The sequence below is a fragment of the Octopus sinensis genome, linkage group LG14, assembly GCF_006345805.1.
Source record: "Octopus sinensis linkage group LG14, ASM634580v1, whole genome shotgun sequence".
Taxonomy (NCBI): domain Eukaryota; kingdom Metazoa; phylum Mollusca; class Cephalopoda; order Octopoda; family Octopodidae; genus Octopus; species Octopus sinensis.
In genome coordinates, this window is record NC_043010.1 from 40,895,372 (window position 1) to 40,916,850 (window position 21,479).

The window sequence follows — 21,479 nt, forward strand, 5'->3', positions numbered from 1 at the left end:
GATTAGTATTTCTTAAACATAGACGCAAGAGTGGCTGTGTGGTAAGTAGTTTGCTCCCCAACCACATGGTTCTGGGTTCAGTCCCACTGCGTGGCACCTTGGGCAAGTTTCTTCTACTATATCCTCGGGCCGACCAAAGCCTTGTGACTGGATTTGGTAGACGGAAACTGAAAGAAACCCATCGTATATATGTATATATGTATGTGTGTGTGTTTGTGCGTCTGTGTTTGTCCCCCAACATCGCTTGACAACCAATGCTGGTGTGTTTACGACCCCGTAACTTAGCAGTTCGGCAAAACAGACCGATAGAATAAATACCCGGCTTACAAAGAATAAGTCCTGGGGTCGATTTCCTCGATTAAAGGCGGTGCTCCAGCATGGACGCAGTCACATGACTGAAACGAGTAAAAGGGCATAAACTGTGTGCATTAAACAGTATATTTCTATCACCATTTTGTATACACACACACATTTTGCATACTCTCATACACACAGACTATAATGAGAATATGAAAAAAAAACATACAATATTTCTGTATATACTATTCGATATGTGTGTATGTGTGTTTACATGATTTATCTGCGTGTATGTATGTGGTGTATGTGTATGTTGCATTTTTTATATGCACCTGCGTTTTCTCACCTAAGATGTATCGCTATCTAAATGTATGACTACCCCCTATGTGGATATGTTGGTGGGGGTGAATTTGACACACATAATGTTGGAAATTGTTTCGAAGATCTCATGTGTTAATATGACTATCGAAAAATATTTGTAGAAAGAGCGGTGGCATTTTGGGAAGATATCGGCTGATAAATAAATTATCACTCTTAGGAACACAAGCATACATTTGCTCAAACACATGCGTACATAGAAAAGTATACTCATAAGTCTTTGTACACACGAACATACAAACACACACATATATATAAATATTGGTTTTATATATATATATACATACATATATATATATACATAAATATACATACATATATATACACATATATATATATATACATATATATACATACATATATATACACATATATATATATACATATATATACATACATATATATATATATACACATATATATATACACATACATATATATATACATATATATATATGTATATATATGAAATCAAGTGTTTTGACTTCATTTACAAAAGAAACGTGTATATAACACTTATGTTATTTTTTACACTAAAAGCTCTTTTCACTCAAAAATATATGTCAGTTTAGAAGTGCGTTATATATACGTGTGTGTCTGTGTGTTGGTGTGCTTATATATGTATATAAATGTATGTATACAAAGTTTCTTTTAAGCCATTATGAATATGCTAAAGCATGCGTTGAAAAGAATCATACTAAAAACTTACCGTTGGGTCGATGTATATATGTATGTTCGAACTGAAGTATTAATTCTGAAATGTATTGAAATGTATAAAAATCTTAACCTACCTACACACACACATACATACACACACACACACACACACACCCATATATATATATATATATATATATATATATATACACTTAACTACAGATGTACAATAATGGGAAAGGACATTTTTTTACTCTCATCATATGAACTACGTTAACCCGAACAGTGTAGGTTTCAGGAAAACTATTAACTATTGGAAATATATAAATAAAGAGATGGGAAGAGAAGGAACTTAGACAGCGAGGTAGTAGAGGCAATGAGAGTGTCTCGCAATTTAGGAGTTTGGAAGTGAATTATATTTATCGTTTAGTGGGAAACAATTTGAAACGATATTTTGATAAAATATATTTAAATTGGAATTAAAGAATGGCGAATTTAATTGCTTTCCTTTAGAAAAAGTTACAGAATTTCAGCTAATTCTTGAGAAGTTGTTAGTTGTCGGAGCACTGCATCCTTCAAAACTTCCATGCTTCCTGAGATTCTCCAACACTACACCTGATTTTCCCCACTCAATACACACGCAAGCATGTATCTGACTCATACACTGTTCGCTTTCCAGACATTTGTACATTACTGCATATACTTTATATGCACTTTTGACAAGTTGTGGTGCACCTGAGCACTGTGAACAATAATTTCGTTATTATTTATATATATATATATATATATATATATATATAACACCTTAGGTCATGTCTGATCAAGAAATGCAGCTATAAAGTCATCCTCCGAGGCATAAGTCTGGACCAGGTTGTTTATGGACGACCAGCAGTCGCCTATGCATACCAGCCTCCCCTCTACACATCACCTATGCTATCCAGGGAAAGGCAAAGACCGATACAGCTTGACACTAGTAACGTCGCAACTCATTTCCTACAGCTAAGTGAACAGGATTAACTTGAAATAAAGCGTCCTGCTCAAGAACACAACACACAACCTGGTCTGGGAATCGAACTCACTACCTCATGATTGTGAGCCGAACGCTCTAACCACTTAGCCATGGTCCTTCCCTACACACATGACCCGTCCTTATTTTCTTTGTATCGTCTATCTGGATGTTTTGTTGTCCCTTTTTGTATCACCTAGCTGTCTGGAGGTTTTGCTTTCTTGTCCCATTTTGTATTTTATATATATATACATATAATGTATATATATATACACAAGATGTGATGAGTAAATTGTCGCCATTTTATATTTTTTATTACGCGCATGCGCATTGTTTGTTTATGGTTTTGTCGACTATACAATATAGTAGTGTCAATTGGGTACCATCTGTGAGTAAAACAGCTCCATGACGCAATTCACTCTGACAGGAATTTGGGAAATTCTTTGCTGTACTGCTTGGCATTCGCGCTAGAAGCTCCAATGCGAACATTTCAGGGTGTTCGGGTGTCAATCTGAAGACACGTACTGAGATTGATAAAAATCAAACATCCAGTCAACATCATGGTGTTTGGAGTGATCTCTAGTGATGGCGACATTATGCCTCCATTTATCTTCCCACACGGACTCAGACTGTACTCGGAGGCCTGCATCAAGTACCTGGAGGGGGTAGTGCTGCGCTGCGTAAAGAGGGTGGCTACTGGATGACCCTATATGTGACAACAGGGCTCTGCACCATGCCGCACAAGCAGGAATACTCACTCATGGCTGTCAGACAGTTTCTGCGACCACATGACCCCTAACATCAGGCCACCTAACTCCCTAGATTGCAACCCTCTTATTATGCTTCGGGAGCAGTTGAGCGAGAGACTAACAAAACTGCTTGTAACACCAAAGATGAACTGAAGGCAAGCCTTATGGCAGCATTCACAAACCTAAAGAAGGTGACCTTCAAGAAGTGTTGCAGGAGATTCCCAAGTCGTCTGGAGATCGATGTTGAAGTCAGTGGTGATGGTATTGAATAAATTTACTCATTAGTATTTCAAGATATTTTTATCAAATTTATGTAAATATATCTGTTAAAATGAGACGTCAGTTTTTCACATCTGCGTAATTTAGACGACAGTTTATTCACTGCGCCATATATATATGTATAAATGTACACACACACACACACACACACATATATATATATATATATATATATATATATATATAATATATATATATATATATACATGTACACACACACACACATATATATACATGTACATATATAAATGTATACATATACACATGTCCACATATACACATACACATATATATACATGTATATATATATATTTATATATATAATATGTATATAATTTATAGAAAAACCTATTAAACAATTCAATAATGAAAGATGTTATTCACATCATATAGAAAACATATACTATAAAAACCTTATTCTAATTGTTTAATAGAGGTTTTTCTCTAAATTATATACATATAGTATATATTGTGAAATTTGATTTAGAATTGCTAAATTGAATTTTTCCCTGTAAGTTTGGAATTATATTCACTACTATTATATATATATATACATAAAGTTAATCCAAACAAGAAAGCACAAAAAATCACAACAACGCGAGGACGTGGAACAAATATAGTATTATTGGACGCTCAGAAAAGAGGAAAGAAGGAGGGCTTAACGTTTCGAGCGGAGCTCTTCGTCGGAAACATAGAAGGAAAGATCAAGAGAAGGGAAGACAGAGGGAAAAAAATCGCCAACGGTACACACGAGGTCACATATATATATATATGAGGAAAAGTGTATATATATACACGCACACATCATATATAGCAATAAGGGCGCACTCATATACATATTAATACATACATACACGCCTATGTATATACACACACACACACATGCATGTTCATGCGCTTCGCTACATAGAAATAGGTGTAAATGCCGACAGCAGATGAAGACCACATTCTGCAAAAGTTTGTTTCATGTCACAACCTATTCGCCTGTCTGTCCACACATAGACATACGACTAATACGTATATCCTGTTAACTAGATTTTACTCTAGCGATTTCTATATATCTGTCAATGCTATATGTTATATATCTATTGAATTATCCCTCTGTGTGTGCATGGATGCGTATGTTGTTATCTCTCGATATATTTATATAAAGGCTGTCTATTTTTCTTCATATAAAGCTGTTTTTCTCATATATATATATATATATATTATATATATATATATATATATATATATATATTACTCTCTTCATCTGTATATCTATACATGGTAATATATACATGCACGTACACTTGTACTTGAACATAGAAATATAAACATTCACACGTGCACACTCACACATATATACACACATGCACATTTATGCATGATCTCATCTGCACTCAAATCCACAGTTTCCCCCAGTTATTAACACCAAAACATATAAATGTATATGCTAGTACGCACATACACATATGTGTGTATGCATATCTATATGCTTGCACACATGTGTATATATGTGTGTGTGTGTGTGTGTAGATACGCACTCGCTTGTGTGTACGTGTGTGCGTACATCTCTATTCTGTCATACATAGGGACGCAGACTCAAGCACATACGTACGTATATATGCTTATATTTACTCAGAAACATGCACACACATATTTACGGCTCGTATACATATATACATGTATACGAGTGTTTGTGTTTATACGCCTTTGAAAAGGAATGAATTTATTGACAATAATAATAAAGATATAGTGTGCATATATGGTAATAATAAAAGGAGTAGGGACTAAACAATAGAGGGATTTAAAATAATAGCATAAAAGCATAAAATATCTGATATAGAATTTAGAGTGTGCGCTAAATAAGTGTGTGTGTGTGCCTATGGTAAAAACAAATGGAAAATACGTATGAAAATTATAAATAAAACTGATAAGAAATTATATATTATAATATGACGAAATGATGGATATACATAGAGTTCTAAAAGAGGTGATAATGAGTACCTCTTTCTACTAAAGAAATTTCTCATATTCAATGAAGGTATCCATATCACTATATATATATATGAGAGAGAGAAACAACAGAGAAACATGCAGAAGTTTTGTAGAATAAAAATGAAGATAATGAGTGAGGAATAAAACAGTAATAAAATAGGTTTTTTTTAAATCGTCTTTGTGAAAACGAATATTATGAAGGTGAGATGTTTTATGTCAGGTTTTATGGGACGATTTTTATAAAATGTGTATATTGTGAAAAGTCTATACAGAAAGAAAAAAAGTAGGCTAAATAGAAACCTTTGGAGAATAAATATAAGATCACAATCAATATCAATATGAAGGTTGTTAATTTCCTGATATCTTAAGAAAGAATTATAGTTTATTAAACAAAAATTCGGAACTGATCACAAAGTACCGACATGAGAATTATTACCATCAGAGACAATTCCAGTTACAGGCAAGTTACTTGCATGGATCAATACCCATCGATCATCAGCGATAAAAACGTTTCATAAACAATTTATAAACAGTTTATGCAAGCGTTTTAGAAAACTCGTTGCATAAAACCTATAATAAAACACGTGATATTATCAAAATAACGTATATCGCCATGGGAAATAAACTTTCGTTCTGTTTTTTTTTAATATTTTCGCTGTTTTTATTCATTAATTTTTTTAAATTTCGATTGATATATATGTATGTATTTATGTATAACTTTTTCTTCGCGTCTACTCATTCTGCAATTTTTTTGTTATTATATACATTTCTTGTTATTTGAACCACTATATTTTATACGCACCGTTTTCCCATTATATTGCTTTTATCAGTTTCTGCTATATTCTTATGTAACTTTGTTTGTAACTTCTTATATTTTAAAATTAATTTTGGGGCTATTCAGTTCGGAGATGAGAACGATATTAGGATATTTGCAACGCCTGCATATAGGTCAAGACAATATGTTCTGTATAGGATTAAAGAAAAAAAAAATATATAATATATATATATATATATATAATTTGGGGGCACAAGACTAGTAATCTAGTGCAGAACCCAATATACATATATTTCAGAGCAAAATGTTAGATGAGAATAGAACAGTAATAAGAAAAAGAGATAACAAAGGAAAAACAATGGTTATGTTATGAATTTCACTAGCTTACAGTTGTTTCTGCAATGAGATGCAGTGAACTCGTAGTTGAGTGCTTGAATAACATCCTATAACTTCATCGGAGCCTCAAATATGAAGTGCAATTATTAGGGAAAAAATAATTTTTCCCCAAATAAATTCTCTTTTCCGAAACGAGTTGCACTTTATATTCAAGGTTCCGATGAAGCTACATGGTGTTATTCAGGCACTCAACTACGTAAGTCTAAGCAGAAACAGCTGTAAGCTGTTTTTTCCTCGTTGTTTGCGTATTTAACTCGTTTCTTTTCGTACTTGTTACTTACACAGTTGGTGATGTACTATACTCATATATGCCTATATATATATATATATATATATATATATATATATAAATGTGTGTGTGTGTGTGTAGATATACAGCTATATGTATAAATATATGCATATTTATATACACATATACGCACACATCTATACACATAGTTGTGTGTGTGTGTGTGTGTGTGTCTTCCCCTGAGGAATTGTTGTAGTTCAGTAACCAATTGCACTTGGAACCTCACCGGAGGCAAATATACGCAGTGATGAAACGTATGTAGTGAACATACCGGCCGCCTCGAACAATCGGCGAAGAGCACCCTCGGAGAAACCGTGCGGGCTGAAACGACCAGGAGGTGGGAGTGCTACCGCAACGCGAACGGCGACGCCCGACGATGCCTGCATCTGGTGTTTATCATAATTTTTCCCAAACTCAGTCTCTATATCATAACCAATGATATTGCTACGTTCATTCGTAACCACATCAAAATACTGGAAGGAGACAAGATGATGATTCTGTATATGGAACTCAAAACCCACGAATAGTAGTTGAACATCTAACTGTACGCAAAAGATATCGTGTGTGTGTGTGTGTGTGTGTGTGTGTGCGCGCGTGCGTGCGTGAGTGCGTAGTAAACGGAAACTCGCTACTGAACTACTGGACAGCAGTTCATAGTAATAACTTGCCTCAAGCAAATGTTTTGGCCTTTTAGCTACGCTGGTGCTCTAAGGGAGTCGGGCTCATCTTGGTCAACACTCCAAGGTGTTCTACTGCTGTTTTCAAAATTCTGCTTTTCGTTGGGATTGAAAACTCGCCCTTTGGGTGATCTTCTTTACCTGAAATTTGGTGTATATCGCTCAGTTATGAAGATTAGTGAAAGAACTTACTGTATTCCAATTTAAGACCCAGCTATCGTTTGTCTTTGCCAAAAGCCATATTGCGCTCTTCTCAGCTGTCTCCGACAAATGTTTCATAGTACTAAGATTCATAAGGCTGGATTCCATCCCAATTTCTATAGGCAATAACTGACTGATATTACAAGTCTTCTCTGAATGGAACGCCGGTCTGCCCTAGCGTTAATTTCATGGCTATTGCTGGAATCCATTTACGGTTTAGTGGAAAGGACCATTGTGAAATGAAAAGTCTTGCCCAAGAATACAATACCGTCCAACGACCTAACCACAAGCCCACGCGCCGTCACATAGGTATGATTTTGCGCTCTACAGCATCTCGTTTCCAAATTTCTGGCAGAGAAAATTACGTCATGGTGACCCTACTATAATGTGTAGTCGACAAAATCAAAATCAATGCGTATGCCTGAAATAAAAATATAAAATGGCGACTATTTGCCCATCCCACCCTGTATGCATGAATATGTATGTATATGTATGATTGTATATATGTATGTCTCTATGTATATACATGTATGTATTCTATATTTCCATTTAGTTGTATCTATGTGATGAGTAAAGGTATTAAAAGTATTCTTTTTATTTATTATTCGTTGCAGAACCTGGATTACATATTTATATCTTGAACATTTGTTGATTCAAAACTTTAAGGTAAGTTTACACCTTCATGTTCTATGCTATTTCTCATTCAGTTTGCACACCTATGTACATTATATGTATTGTTTTGAATTTGTGTGAATGTGCATAGAATAATATAACAGTTGAATAAGGTTAAAACATGGTCTGGTTTTCACGTTTTTTTTTATATTTTAACACAAAAAAATATTTTGTAATGCTCATAAATTAAATTACCGCTTACATAATCATCAGGTATGTATGTATATGTATGTATATGTATGTATGTATGTATGTATGTATGTATGTATGTATGTATGTATGTATGTATGTATGTATGTATGTGTTTGTATATATAGACATAGCCGTGTAGATAAAAAAAAACTGCTTCGTAAGCATGTAGTTCTGCTCTCAGCGCCACTATGCAGTACCTCGGGCAAGTGTCTTCTATTATAACTGTGGATCGACTAACAATATGTGAATGAATTTCACAGACGGAAAGTATGTCGAAGCTCGTTGTATATGTGTACGAGTATGCCGCCCTGCCGCTTGTAATCTGGTGTTTATTTACATCCTCCTCGTGTAGAGGTTCGGTAACATGCAACAATGGAATAAGCATCAGTCTTAATAATATGCCCTAGAGTCGATTGATTTGTTCCACTAAATTTTTTAGGGCTGAACCCCTCTGTAAGGCCGGATTATAAGGATTGAAACAACCACATACCCGTGTGTGTATGTGTATTTGGGTGTTTTCGTTTGAGGGTGTGTCTCCTTTTATGAGTGGAATGACAGCTATTTCGCAAGATTCATGGTTCTCCGTCGGTTACGACGACGAGGATTCCAGTTGATCCGATCAACGGAACAGCCTGCTCGTGAAATTAACTTGCAAGTTGCTGAACACGCCATAGACACGTAGTTCTCGGCGAAATTCAGCGTGACACAGAGTGTGACAAGGCTGGCCCTTTGAAATACAGGTACAACAGAAACAGGAAGAAAGGTTGAAAGAAAGTTGTGGTGAAAGAGTACAGCAGGGTCCACCACCACCCCCCGTCTCATCCTCGTGGAGCTTTAGGTGTTTTCGCTCAACGGTCTGGGAATCGAAATCGCAATCCTACGACCGCGGGTCCGCTGCACTAACCACTGGGCCATTGCGCCTCCACATTAGCAAGATTACATAAATAAGAAAGGGTATAGTTAAATGCGAACTATCGTCCTTAATATAGTTTAATATAGTTGGACACAAACGAATTCTTAATCTCTTACCATTGACCTCTTAATGAACAGTAAAATAATTGGCATTAATAACAATTCTTGTGAAGAAAGGGGAAGAAGGACACACCGCAATTCAAATTTATTCAAAATGAAATGCTCGCGTCCAGTTACAAGTGTATCTGATATTTAATGAATGCAGTGACAATTCCGGACATATAATGGTCTTGTTAGACCATCTTAGCGAAATAGAATTACTTGATATATATACTTTTAGATAGACTGGTAAGATAGACAGGCGGGCGGACGGACGGACAGATAAACATACACAAATAAATAGACAAACAGACAGAAAAATAGACAGGCAGATAGACAGATAGATATGTTTCTTTATTAGCCACACAGGGCTGCACACAGACAGGACAAATTACAAGGTAGAGCTTTTCTTTTGGGGGTAAAAAAAGGGGGGGGGTTCAATCAAAAGGGATCGTAAAAGGAAAAAAAGAGGACAAAAAAAGGGGAGGATTTAAAAAAAAGATAGATAGATAGATAGATAGATAGATGGCAGATAGATAGATAGATAGATAGGCAGATAGATAGATAGATAGATAGATAGGCAGATAGATAGATAGATAGATAGATAGATAGATAGATAGATAGATAGATAGATGATAGATAGATAGATAGATAGGCAGATATAGATAGATAGATAGATAGATAGATAGATAGATAGATAGAATATCATACATACATACATACATACATACATACACATACATACATACATACATACATACATACATACATACTACATAGACAGACAGACAGACAGACCAGGAAATAAAAATAATTACTAACCCAAAAATTCTCACTGTTATAGCCGAAAATCTCGAAAATTTTCCGAAACGAGCAGAGAAAGGAAATTCAGCAAAACAACCACAACAGAAAAATTACTACTATTATTATTACTATTGTTATACTACGACATCAAAAGCAGTAAAAGACTGTCAGAACATAGAAAAGAAAAAAAAAAAAGAAAATCAAACAGCAAAATATACTCAATAAGAAGAAAAAAAATTAATAAAGTCAACAAAATATACAAGGACGAGGAAGAGAAATAACTAACGGTGTAAGGTTTTGGGACGTGACTTTATTGAGACATTATGATAAAAGCTAGAGAAAACGAAATGTGAGATTTATATTATATCTACGTGCAGATAAGATGGTTTTTAAAGCATTGTGGCGTGTACAGAAGTGGTTTTAGCAATGATCGTCCAACCTGCTTTATTAAACGAACCGGGCAGAATAATTGATGTCAGCTGTAATGAAAATCTTGCACATTAAATTTGCACACGGCACGACTCGGTTCGGCTCACTGGGAGCTTCAAGTCTTTCCAAATGTTTATTTTTGCTTTGTTTGTTTGTTTCTGGTTGCTGTCCAGTCACATCTTGCAATGATAACAATGTTAACTTGTTATTTGGGGAATATCTTAAGTGTTAATGCGTACGTCTGAACTTGTATCATATATATGGAATACTATCTGTGTGTGTTTGTGCATGTATGGGCTGCGCTTTCAATACAGCATGTTTCAAAAGAAAGCCAACTTCAATACATACATTTATATAAGCATATACAACACTACGAATTACATACATACCTACATACATACATACATGGATATTGACAGGGGAAAAGATACGAAAATAATAATAATAATAATCCTTTCTACTATAGGCGCAAGGCCTGAAATTTAGGGGAAGAGGATAGTCGATTACATCGACCCCAGTACTCAACTGGTACTTAATTTATCGACCCTACAAAGAACAAAGATAGAAGGCAAAGTCGATCTCAGCGGAATTTGAATTCAGACGAAATACATGTTTCTTTACTACCCACAAGGAGCTAAACACATAGAGGACAAACAAACGGATTAAGTCGATTATATCGACCCCAGTGGGTAACTGGTACTTATTTAATCGACCCCGAAAGGATGAAAGGCAAAGTCAACCTCGGCGGAATTTGAACTTAGAACGTAGCGGCAGACGAAATACCCATTTCTTTACTACCCACATGAGGCTAAACACAGAGAGGACAAACAAGGACAGATAAACGGATTAAGTCGATTATATCGACCCCAGTGCGTAACTGGTACTTATTTAATCGACCCCGAAAAGATGAAAGGCAAAGTCGACCTCGGCGGAATTTGAACTCAGAACGTAACTGCAGACGAAATACCGATAAGCACTTCACCCGACGTGCTAACGTTTCTGCTAGCTCGCTGCCTTAATAGTAATAAGAAGAAAAAGAAGAATGGTTTTAAATTTTGGCACATGGACAGCATTTCGAATGGAGAGGGCAAGTCGATTATATCGACCCTAGTGCTCAACTGGTACTTATTTTATCGATCCTGAAAAATGAAAGGCAAAAATACACCTGGGCATAATTTGAACTGAAAAACGTAGACCATAAGAAATGCCGCTAAGCATTTTGTCCGACGCAGGAACGGACAAACTGTTTAGCAACATAATAATTAATAATTATAATATTTGTCTGTAACTTGAGTATCATGCGACAAATTTGAGGACGGGATTAGTCGAATAGGTTGTTCTCGTGGGGGTGGGGTTGTATTACTTTTGAATTTTTGCTTGTTATACAGCAGCTTCACTGCATTTGCCGTTGATTTTATTGTTCTTATTGTTGCTGGTGTGATCATTGATATAGTTAGCTAGCTGTAATGTTTTGTTTTATAACAGCAGCTATTCTGCTGCTCTACAAGGGAACAAAATGGCCTGAGATATTTAATGCCAGGACAATCGAAGTACTTCGATATTCTACCTTAGGTGTGCTCATGACTTAGTGTTTGCTTCTTCCATGGGTATAAGTAAGTATTTCATTCATTTATTACCGTATTTATCGTTGACGAGGAGAAAATTCTTATGAATTAACTCTGAAATCGGGGCCGATACGATAATAACGGAATTTTTGAAAAGTTTCTTCGATATTCTACCTTCTACACCTAACAGCGTGTTAAGTAGGCACTCAGTATGGAATATGGAACTGGTCTGAACATTTCCAAACGTTCTTGGGTGCAATTAGCACCTGAGTCAGTCGTCGAGTTCTCTGGTTCTCTCTCATGCTAGGTGTATCGAAAGTGCGCTTCCTTGTTCTCTTGTTCCCCCATCGCCATCAATATCCACTGATCTCAGTTTAACGACACATTATGAATAGTCACTGTGGTAAAGTGATGAACCGTATAGGCGGAATCAGGTCAAATACTCTCGAGACATATGGATTAGGAGAGCACATTTTCAGTTTTACCAAACGGCGCTATACGAATTTTCCTGGCACTTTCAGAAATGTCTTTCACCAGTTCTTTTTTTTTTTTTTTTTTGCTGATTAAATCGGACAAAATGTTTAGCAGAATTTCATCCGGCTTTTTCTCTTCTGAATTCAAATCCCACTGAAGTCCATTTTGCCCTTCATCTTTTCGGGGTTAATAAAATGAGTACCAGTTGAGCACTAGAATCGATGTAATCGATTAGACCCTCCCCACAAAATTTGCTCTGTGCCGATAACAGAAAGAGATATGTTTATGCAAATGAAGATGGCGATGCTTCGCAGTTAATAAATCAACGCATACTCTGGCTGGACAATCATCAATGGAATCTTTACACACACACACAACATACACACACACACATACACACACACACACACACACACACACATGACGCCACTTGCCTTATATTCTTTTACTCGTTTCAATCATTTGACTGCAGATATGCTGGAGAACAGCCTTTTTAGTCGAGCAAATCAACCTTCCCCACCAGGACTCATTCTTTGTAAGCCTAGTACTTAATCTATCGGTCTATTTTGCCGAACCGCTAGTTTACGGAGACGTAAACACCCCAACATCGGTTGTCAAGTGATGTTGCGGAGGAGGCGAACCAAACAAACATATACAGACACACAAACATACAGATATATATATATATATATGTGTGTGTGTGTGTGTGTGTGTGTGTGTGTGTGTATACGACGGGCTTCTTTCAGCTTTCGTCTACCAAATCCACTCACAAGGCTTTGGTTGGCCCGAGGCTATAGTAGAAGACACTTGCCGAAGGTGCCACGCAGTGGGACTGAACCCGGAACCACACAACCACTCCTGCGTCTATATGTTCATTTTAAAGTGAAGTGTGTGTTGTGTCTCGTAAACGCACAAGATAGCTTAGTGCTTTTGTGATTCTCATTATTGTTCGTTTTTTGCTGTTATGGATAACTTTTTCTTTATAGTTGTTGGTTCCATCGATCTTATTATTGTTGTTGTTGTTGTTATTGTTATCTTGTTGAAGATATTAATGTTGCTGTTGTTACTTGTTTTGTTTGATATTTACTGGCATTCTGAATTTTAGTTAGCTTTTTTTTGCTGGTCTTATCGAATTTAACAAGTTTTTATCTTTTTCCACCTTCCATTGAATTATTATTATTATTATCATCATATTATTATTTTTTTATTATTATTATTATCCCCATCATATTATTATTATTATCATATTATTATTATTTTATTATTATTATCCTCATCATATTATTATTATTATCATCATCATGCCTACTACTACTGCTTTTCGTTTTTTTGTTGTTGTTTTTTTGTTATTGTTTTTGTTGTGCTAAGTAGAAGTTTTGTAGCCATCGTCAGAATTGTTGTTTATAGCAATTTCATTTTCCGCTTCATTGCTGTGTTTTGACATGGAAAACTACACACACACACACCACACACACACACACACACACACACACACACACACACACTCACGCGCACGCTACATATGATTTGAAGGTTTTAACTCTATCCTGAAAATTATTAAGTGACGATGAGCAGCTAAACGAAATGATGACGGAGTCGACGACGAAGTTTCAGTTTTCAATTAACAAGAATTAAGATCCGGTTCAGTTAATACCTGACGTCTATCAAATGACCAACATTAAAGGATGCCAACAAGAATAAAGAAGAAAAGTTATCAATAATAACGAAAGTAACGGTAACGAAGATAACAGTAACACTAAGATATTTAATTCATTTAGGAGAGCCATCAGGACCTGCTATAAAAAACCTGCTTCACTTCATAATGAACCTATAAAACGAGTACAGTCGTAAAGATTCCGGGAGGAATAGACCTGCCAGGATATGAGCTGAATTATTCACCGAAAAGTACAGCCATTTACAAAGACATAAACATGACAAAAACAAAGAGAGTAAGCGCCTCTTTTCTGTGCAAGCTGAGAAGTGTCAGAAAAATTTATGAGTTGCCATTTTGGTGCTTCAGAAAAAGGAAATCGTACGGATCAATGAAACAGTCGATATGTCTGTGTTGGCAACAACAGTCGGCAATTGAAAATTTAATAGGAAAAGTGGGTAACCGTAATTGCTGTTGGGGGCACAGAACATAGCTCATGTTTTTGGGAGTTTTTTTTCTATTTTAAGATCTATTTCCCTTAGCATTTCTGCCGAGATGGCGCACCTAATTTCCGGGCCTTTCTGTTTCTTTAATCTTTCCCAGCCCTCTTGGTTTGGGATTTTTTATCCATCAGTCGGTCTGATATGTTTAATTGTTAATATTTAATTATAATGGTATTTCTTTGCAGTGGTTTGTTAAACCGTTAACCCCTCTAGCGGCGCTCTTTCCACCATATATGACTGCTGTTGACCCTCAAAGAGTTCATTCCCCTTTGACATGCCTAATCATTTAATTCTGCTGAGTACCACCAATACACCTACCCGACTGAGCAACCCCAGTATTGAGCCGGTTAATCGCCGACTACTCATCCAGGAGTATATAATCTCTGGATTTACGTGGTTACCATGTTTTCATCCTATGATAACATTACTCTGAATGTGATATGGACTTTTTAAAGATGTTAGGGTGGGATTTGAGAGAGACTTGGTTGTTTTTCCAACAGATCGAGGGACCAGGTAGTCTTTCCGTTGTTTTCTCATTGCAGATATGTTCTTTTTAACCTTGGATCATTCCTAGCTTAACAAAATTATGACAAAAAGCATTCAGCCATGACCATCCCATCGACTTTTCTCCCAGATATATTGTATCTAAGACTATATTGTGCAATGCTTTTCCTTTTTTTTAAACGACAAAAAGTAACTTCAGGAATATTTGTGGAACTCCGTAGAGATTTTTCGTTTTTGGCTTGTTAGTACTGATATTGTTAATATTGCTTCTGTAAACGTTTGGCCCCAGGTCAAATTTCATCGAGCAAACCTCGAATCTAGTTTTTTTTCTCTCTTTTTCGGCGTGCCTATCTTGCTTGTCCTTTGAGATTAATTTCTATACACAGTGTATCTAGGATTAAGTAATATGTCCTTCCTTTTTGAAGATGATAGAGTGTGTGATCTGAGATTTTGCTGCTATTTCTATCAAGTGCACCAACATGACTTTACATTTATTCTTCAAGGCATCGATAAAATTAGAACAATAGATTGGTATCAATTTGGCAGGAGTTGGGTAAGTCAATTACATCGACCCAAATGCTCAACTGGTACTTACTTTATCGCCCCCGATGGGATGAAATGTAAAGTTGACCTCAGCGTAATTCGAAATTAGAAAGTAAAAACGGACAAAATACCGCAAACCATTCTGTCAGCTCACCGCCTTTTAGAACAAGTAATATATTGAGGCCGGATTAATCAATTGAATTATCTAGTGAAGTGCTTTGTGGTGTTTGTTCAGAGTTCCTGTTACTACACTTATTCTGCTACCGGCAAAGGTCTCCGGTTTGAGCATAACATACTCTCTTATTCCCACTTGCCTTGAAGGCTCTGAATCACGGGATAAAAAACGTCATGAGAGCTAGCCTTCCTTTCATCAAAAACCAGTAAAAACAAAATTTCTTCCCCACCCCCATCAAATAAATTTTTTTATGGTTGTATGTCTAAGCTAGAAAATCAATATATGCTCTTTTCTAAGCCAGTTATTGAAGTTTATATCAGACATTTTAACAAACAGCTGAGAGTTCATTAATTTTTGGTTAATTAAACCACATCGAAATATTTAACTAAACGCAATATCCATGACTGTTACTAAAGGATTATCGGACATTGTAAAAGCTAGTTGTGTCACTAGATTAAGGTCATCAGTTTTATTATATTAATTAAAACTACGTGTACTATCTAAATCGCTATCAGTCTTTGAAAATCTGGTATCACTGTGATACAGTCTCATTAATTTTGCTGCTTTAATTAAACTGGAAACTCATTATTGGTTTTTCAATATTTTTTTAATTCATTGTTGATTTAGAATTTTTTATTGTCTAACAATTATTATTATTATCATTATTATTAGCATTACTTGGGAGTTCAAATCCTGTATATCCAATTTTTGTCTTTCATTGATAAAAAATATCATATGCTGTTTTTACTTATTTACGCTTATATTATTTATTTACTCATTATTTACTCTTTTTCTGGATGCGTCGCCTGCATGTAGTAGAAATCACGTGCTTTTTTGTTGTTGCTGTTGTTGTTGTTTTTACGTGGTTCAGAAAAGGCCCTAAGCTTGCTAAGTTTGTTTCGCAACCACGTTTTCCTGGATTTCATCCCATTACTTGGCACGTTGAACGAGTGCCTTCCACCATAACCTTGGTTTAGCAAAGAGTTTAGAAATATTCAGCCGCTATTTTAACATTAACAGATAATGTTAAAAGCTTTCCACTTTTGGCATGTTATCATTGGTGTTACTACTGCAAATGTTTAGCCACATGTAAATCTCCACCTTCAATGTTACCAGTGAGATTCGGTTGGTATGTGTGAGTTCTCTGTACAATTTAATTCTCTTTATACACATTACGAAATCAATAAGTTAATTGCTTGAACATAATGAGCAACTAAAACCGTAACCTAGAAACAGCATAGTGTTCAGATTCGAGCTATCAATACTTATCAACAAAGAAGGATACGCAAATTAGAAGATAGTTTATAGGTTATGAGTATACGCTTCAGAAAAGCGGATTCAGTTTTGTTCCAGAAGTGACACGTGTACGTGACACTCATAAGCCGCATTACGATGAAGTACGCATCTTACTTGCTGAATAACTTCTAGAGCGATTTCGTTTCGCCTAGCTCTGAAGTATATTGTATCTTTCAACACCATTCTTTTTCAACAGTTTTCCTTAACTAAACAACTCAGCTTCTGGGTGCTTAAAAAATGTATGTAGTGCTCATATTTTCATTGTACAGCTGCTTCTATCGCATCATTCGAATTTATCGTGTGTGTGCGTGCGTTTAATGTGAAGGTATATAAGAGAAATGATTGTAGCTTACAGGGATGGTGCATCAAGAGCCATAAAAGATTTCTCACCATAATATTCTATGGCTGCAACTATGTTATATGATCGACCATAAATATACAACTTCCACTACAGTGGGGCGTAGTCTAACATTGTCGTTGAAGGCGAGAAAACAATCAGAACTTGATTGTAAATTGAAGACTGTATTGAAATTATTAATCATGATGATGTAGTGCAACCGATTCAATAGATAACTGGATCAAAGAGCCTTAATGGGGTCGCATGTCTTGCTAGAAGTAGCAACTAAAATCCTCTTTATATCACAACTTATTCGCTGAAATAAAGGGAAAGATGTGTCCTCATCACCAAAATGGCCTTTTACTATAGCCCACCTTAAAGTCTGCTTGGTTGAACTGACCTGGGGGTTAACCAACTTCGACATACGGTTTTCAGTTATAGCCATTTTGAATGCGCTTTTGTAATATGCTTTTAAATAAGCCAGGCAAGTGTAAAAACATGTCTTTCCACAACTCTCCTGTCTGTATTTAATATTCGTAAAATTGATAACGTCACCTCAATTTGTGAGGATTTAAGTGTCGTAATACCTCATACCGTTTTACAATAAGCCTTCCTTATGCTTTCTCAAACATAACATAGTGTGTTATTCTCAACATATGTGAAATTAAATGTATATCATTATCAGTCACATTAATCTCAATGTATAAGGCATTTCCATGATCATCAAACACATTAATTTCATAATTCTTCCTTGATTAACATATAAATATGTTTAATTCCTGGTTCATGCGAATTGAAAATGTCTTCAAATGGAAATCGTAATCATGTTTCGAAATCGATACACTCGAAATTTAGCATTATAACTCTTCCGAAAAAAACACAACGTTTCCTGTTGTCCAACCACAGAAAATATAATCAACAATTGAGATGAATGGAGTGGTTAGGTATTTGTTTTCTGTGCCATACACTTTTTCCAATATCATTAACTGCCTGTTGTGCAATATAGAGCAAACAAAAATTATAAGTCTTCAGACAAGTAAATTTAAACTACCCGTTTCACTTGCCATGATACTTCTTAAATCATACATATCCCGACAGTGTTCGAAATAATTTCACAAGAAAATGTTTTGCTAAGTTCTCAACATTCTTTTTTACAGACAACTGTTTTCTTTTCTGCATATTTTTATACATATATTTTTCACTACTTATTTCCAAGTGTTTTTTTAATAATTGTTTACGATATATTTTATGCTTGTGAGAAGATTCTTCTCTGATCTTCTCTTTCGACTCATAGAAACACACGAAAAATAAGCAACTAATAATATAATAAAAAGAAATTGCTAAAATGCCCGGCAGCCATAATATTTTTTGTTTGCCCAGAATTTCTGCGTTTTATCGATTTTTCTACTGTTAAAAGCTGTTCCCACAAAAAGTCGAGATACCATTACCATGGTTCCCAAGCTACATCCCAAACAATTCCACCCAATAACACACCCTTATAACGAACACACACACCGCTTTTTGCTTTTGTCCTTTTTTTTTGCTTTAGATCTATGACACTTGAACTAACATCTAATCTAAACTACAAACAAACCTATGTATTTGATAAATAAAACTAACGCTAATTCATTGAGAAACATGGAAAGGTAAATTTACATCTCACCTGTAACTACTTTGTCTTTACAGTTTTGATGGGAAGGTTGCACTTGCAACTGGGATATAAGCTTCGCAAAACCAGACAAAACGGTACCAAGATGCTTTTACTGCCTGCATTCAGTAATTTTCAATTTGACTCTTATTACTTTGAAATTAGCTTAGTGGTTGCGCTGAAACTCGCTCTACTAAACAGAATATCAGAAAGGAAATAAAATTATCTCTTACTTTGCTTCAAAACGCAGAATAGAAATTACATTTTTTTTTTTTTTTTGATAACTAAAAATCATTAAATGATATTTTTAACTTTGAGCTCAAACTGAATGTCATTTTAGAGTGATTCTTTCCAAACCATTCTTGGTTCTCATTGTTGATATCTGGGAATAAGTTAATTATCCAGTCTGGGTTTTGTTAAGCAAAAAGAGATCCAGAAATCTGTCAAACAAGTGACTAAGCAGCCTGATCAAGATGTATGCAACACGCATTTTTTCTGGAAGTTTGTTTCACAACCACATGGTTTCAGTTTCAGCCCCAATGCATGGGACCCTCTGCAAATGTCTTATACTATAAGACCGGGCCGACTAAAGCCTTGCGTGTAGATTTGGTGGAGGGAAACTGAAAGAAACCCCCGTCCTATGTAGTAGTAGTAGTAGTAGTAGTAAGGAGACATGCTCTGTGAACGCGTGTCGCTGCATTCATCTGTAGGTAAGTCCTTATTCCTGAGGGATAACATCTTTGCACCACTCAGGTGATAAAACCTACAAAATATATAACTGTTTGGATACTCGTTGCAGATGAGGGTTTTCCGAGATGCGAATCCTACTTCACCCTCTTTTAGTCGCAGAGAAAACGTTGGGTCTATTGTTTGGCATACCGTAACCCTAACCCCACATAGCTCTGGGGGTATATATGTGTGTATGTATTTCACCACTACCTAACAACCGATGTTGGTTTGTTTATGTCTTCATCATAACATCGCGGTTTGACGAAAAGAACCGATAGAATAAGTACCAAGCTATAAAAAAAATAAACAAAATATGTACTGGGGGGGGTCAATTTGTTCAACTAGACCCTTCAAGCTAGTGCCCTAGTATGGCCGCAGTCTAATGACTGAAACAAGTAAAATATGTATCAGAGAATCTCGGAAAATCAGATTTTACTTCTGTCCATGTTACATTTAAATATGAATAATTGCAACTTTGACAGAAACATGGTGAAGGCCAATTTAAAAGTAATAAGATTAAGCTCACTTTTCTTGAAGTTGCAAAGTATCTTGTGAATAAATCTGGCAATTTCATGCTTGATGTCTCTTAGCTCATCACGGAAAATGAACATGAAGTCTTGAAAGAAATTGACGACTGTTATAAAATATAAAATAAATAGAAATATCTCGTGTAGTTTCCCTTTGACGGCCATCTAACTCCTATGAACAGCAACAAACGTTCAAAGAGAATAAGACGTTCATAATTTTCAAAGACGACCTGTCGAAACAGTCGGAAATTAATAGCAATGTTCTTTGAGTTTATTTATTGCTGCGATAACGCTGCTTAATGATTTGTGATGTCGACTACCCATGGGTTTTTTTACGAGGAAATTGCATGTGGAATATTTGTCGCAAACAAGAACAGCTTCTTTTTTTTTTCTCTTTACAAATAATCTTATGTATCACTGATGACAACTTGTTATCGATGGTGTTTCCGCTGTTCACAGGTAATGATGTTCGTAAGCTGAATGTCTTTCTCGTCAAAACGAATTTGAAAATATACAGAATACCGGATCCCATTTTTTTTTTATATTTCTATTTCACAAATAACAGCTTTTGAACTAAACTTTCTTCTTTCATAAAATGAACGAAAGCAAGAGTCAAAGACCCGTTGTCTGTCAAACACATAATTTTAAACCAAATAATGTCTTCAGAATGTTTTATAACAGGCGCAGGAAAGAAGCTTGCTCCACAACCACATGGTTCTGGGTTCAAGTCGCACT

The 21,479-nt window shown here is 35.6% G+C and overlaps 1 long non-coding RNA gene across 1 annotated transcript in view; it reads left to right on the forward strand.

Moving 5' to 3' along the window:
• LOC115218776 overlaps nt 1–21,479 on the forward strand; it is a 227,090-nt gene that overhangs the window by 119,870 nt on the left and 85,741 nt on the right. The window contains exon 2 of the long non-coding RNA XR_003882275.2: nt 8,299–8,350. This is a non-coding gene — a long non-coding RNA (uncharacterized LOC115218776). The remainder of the gene's footprint in view (nt 1–8,298; nt 8,351–21,479) is intronic.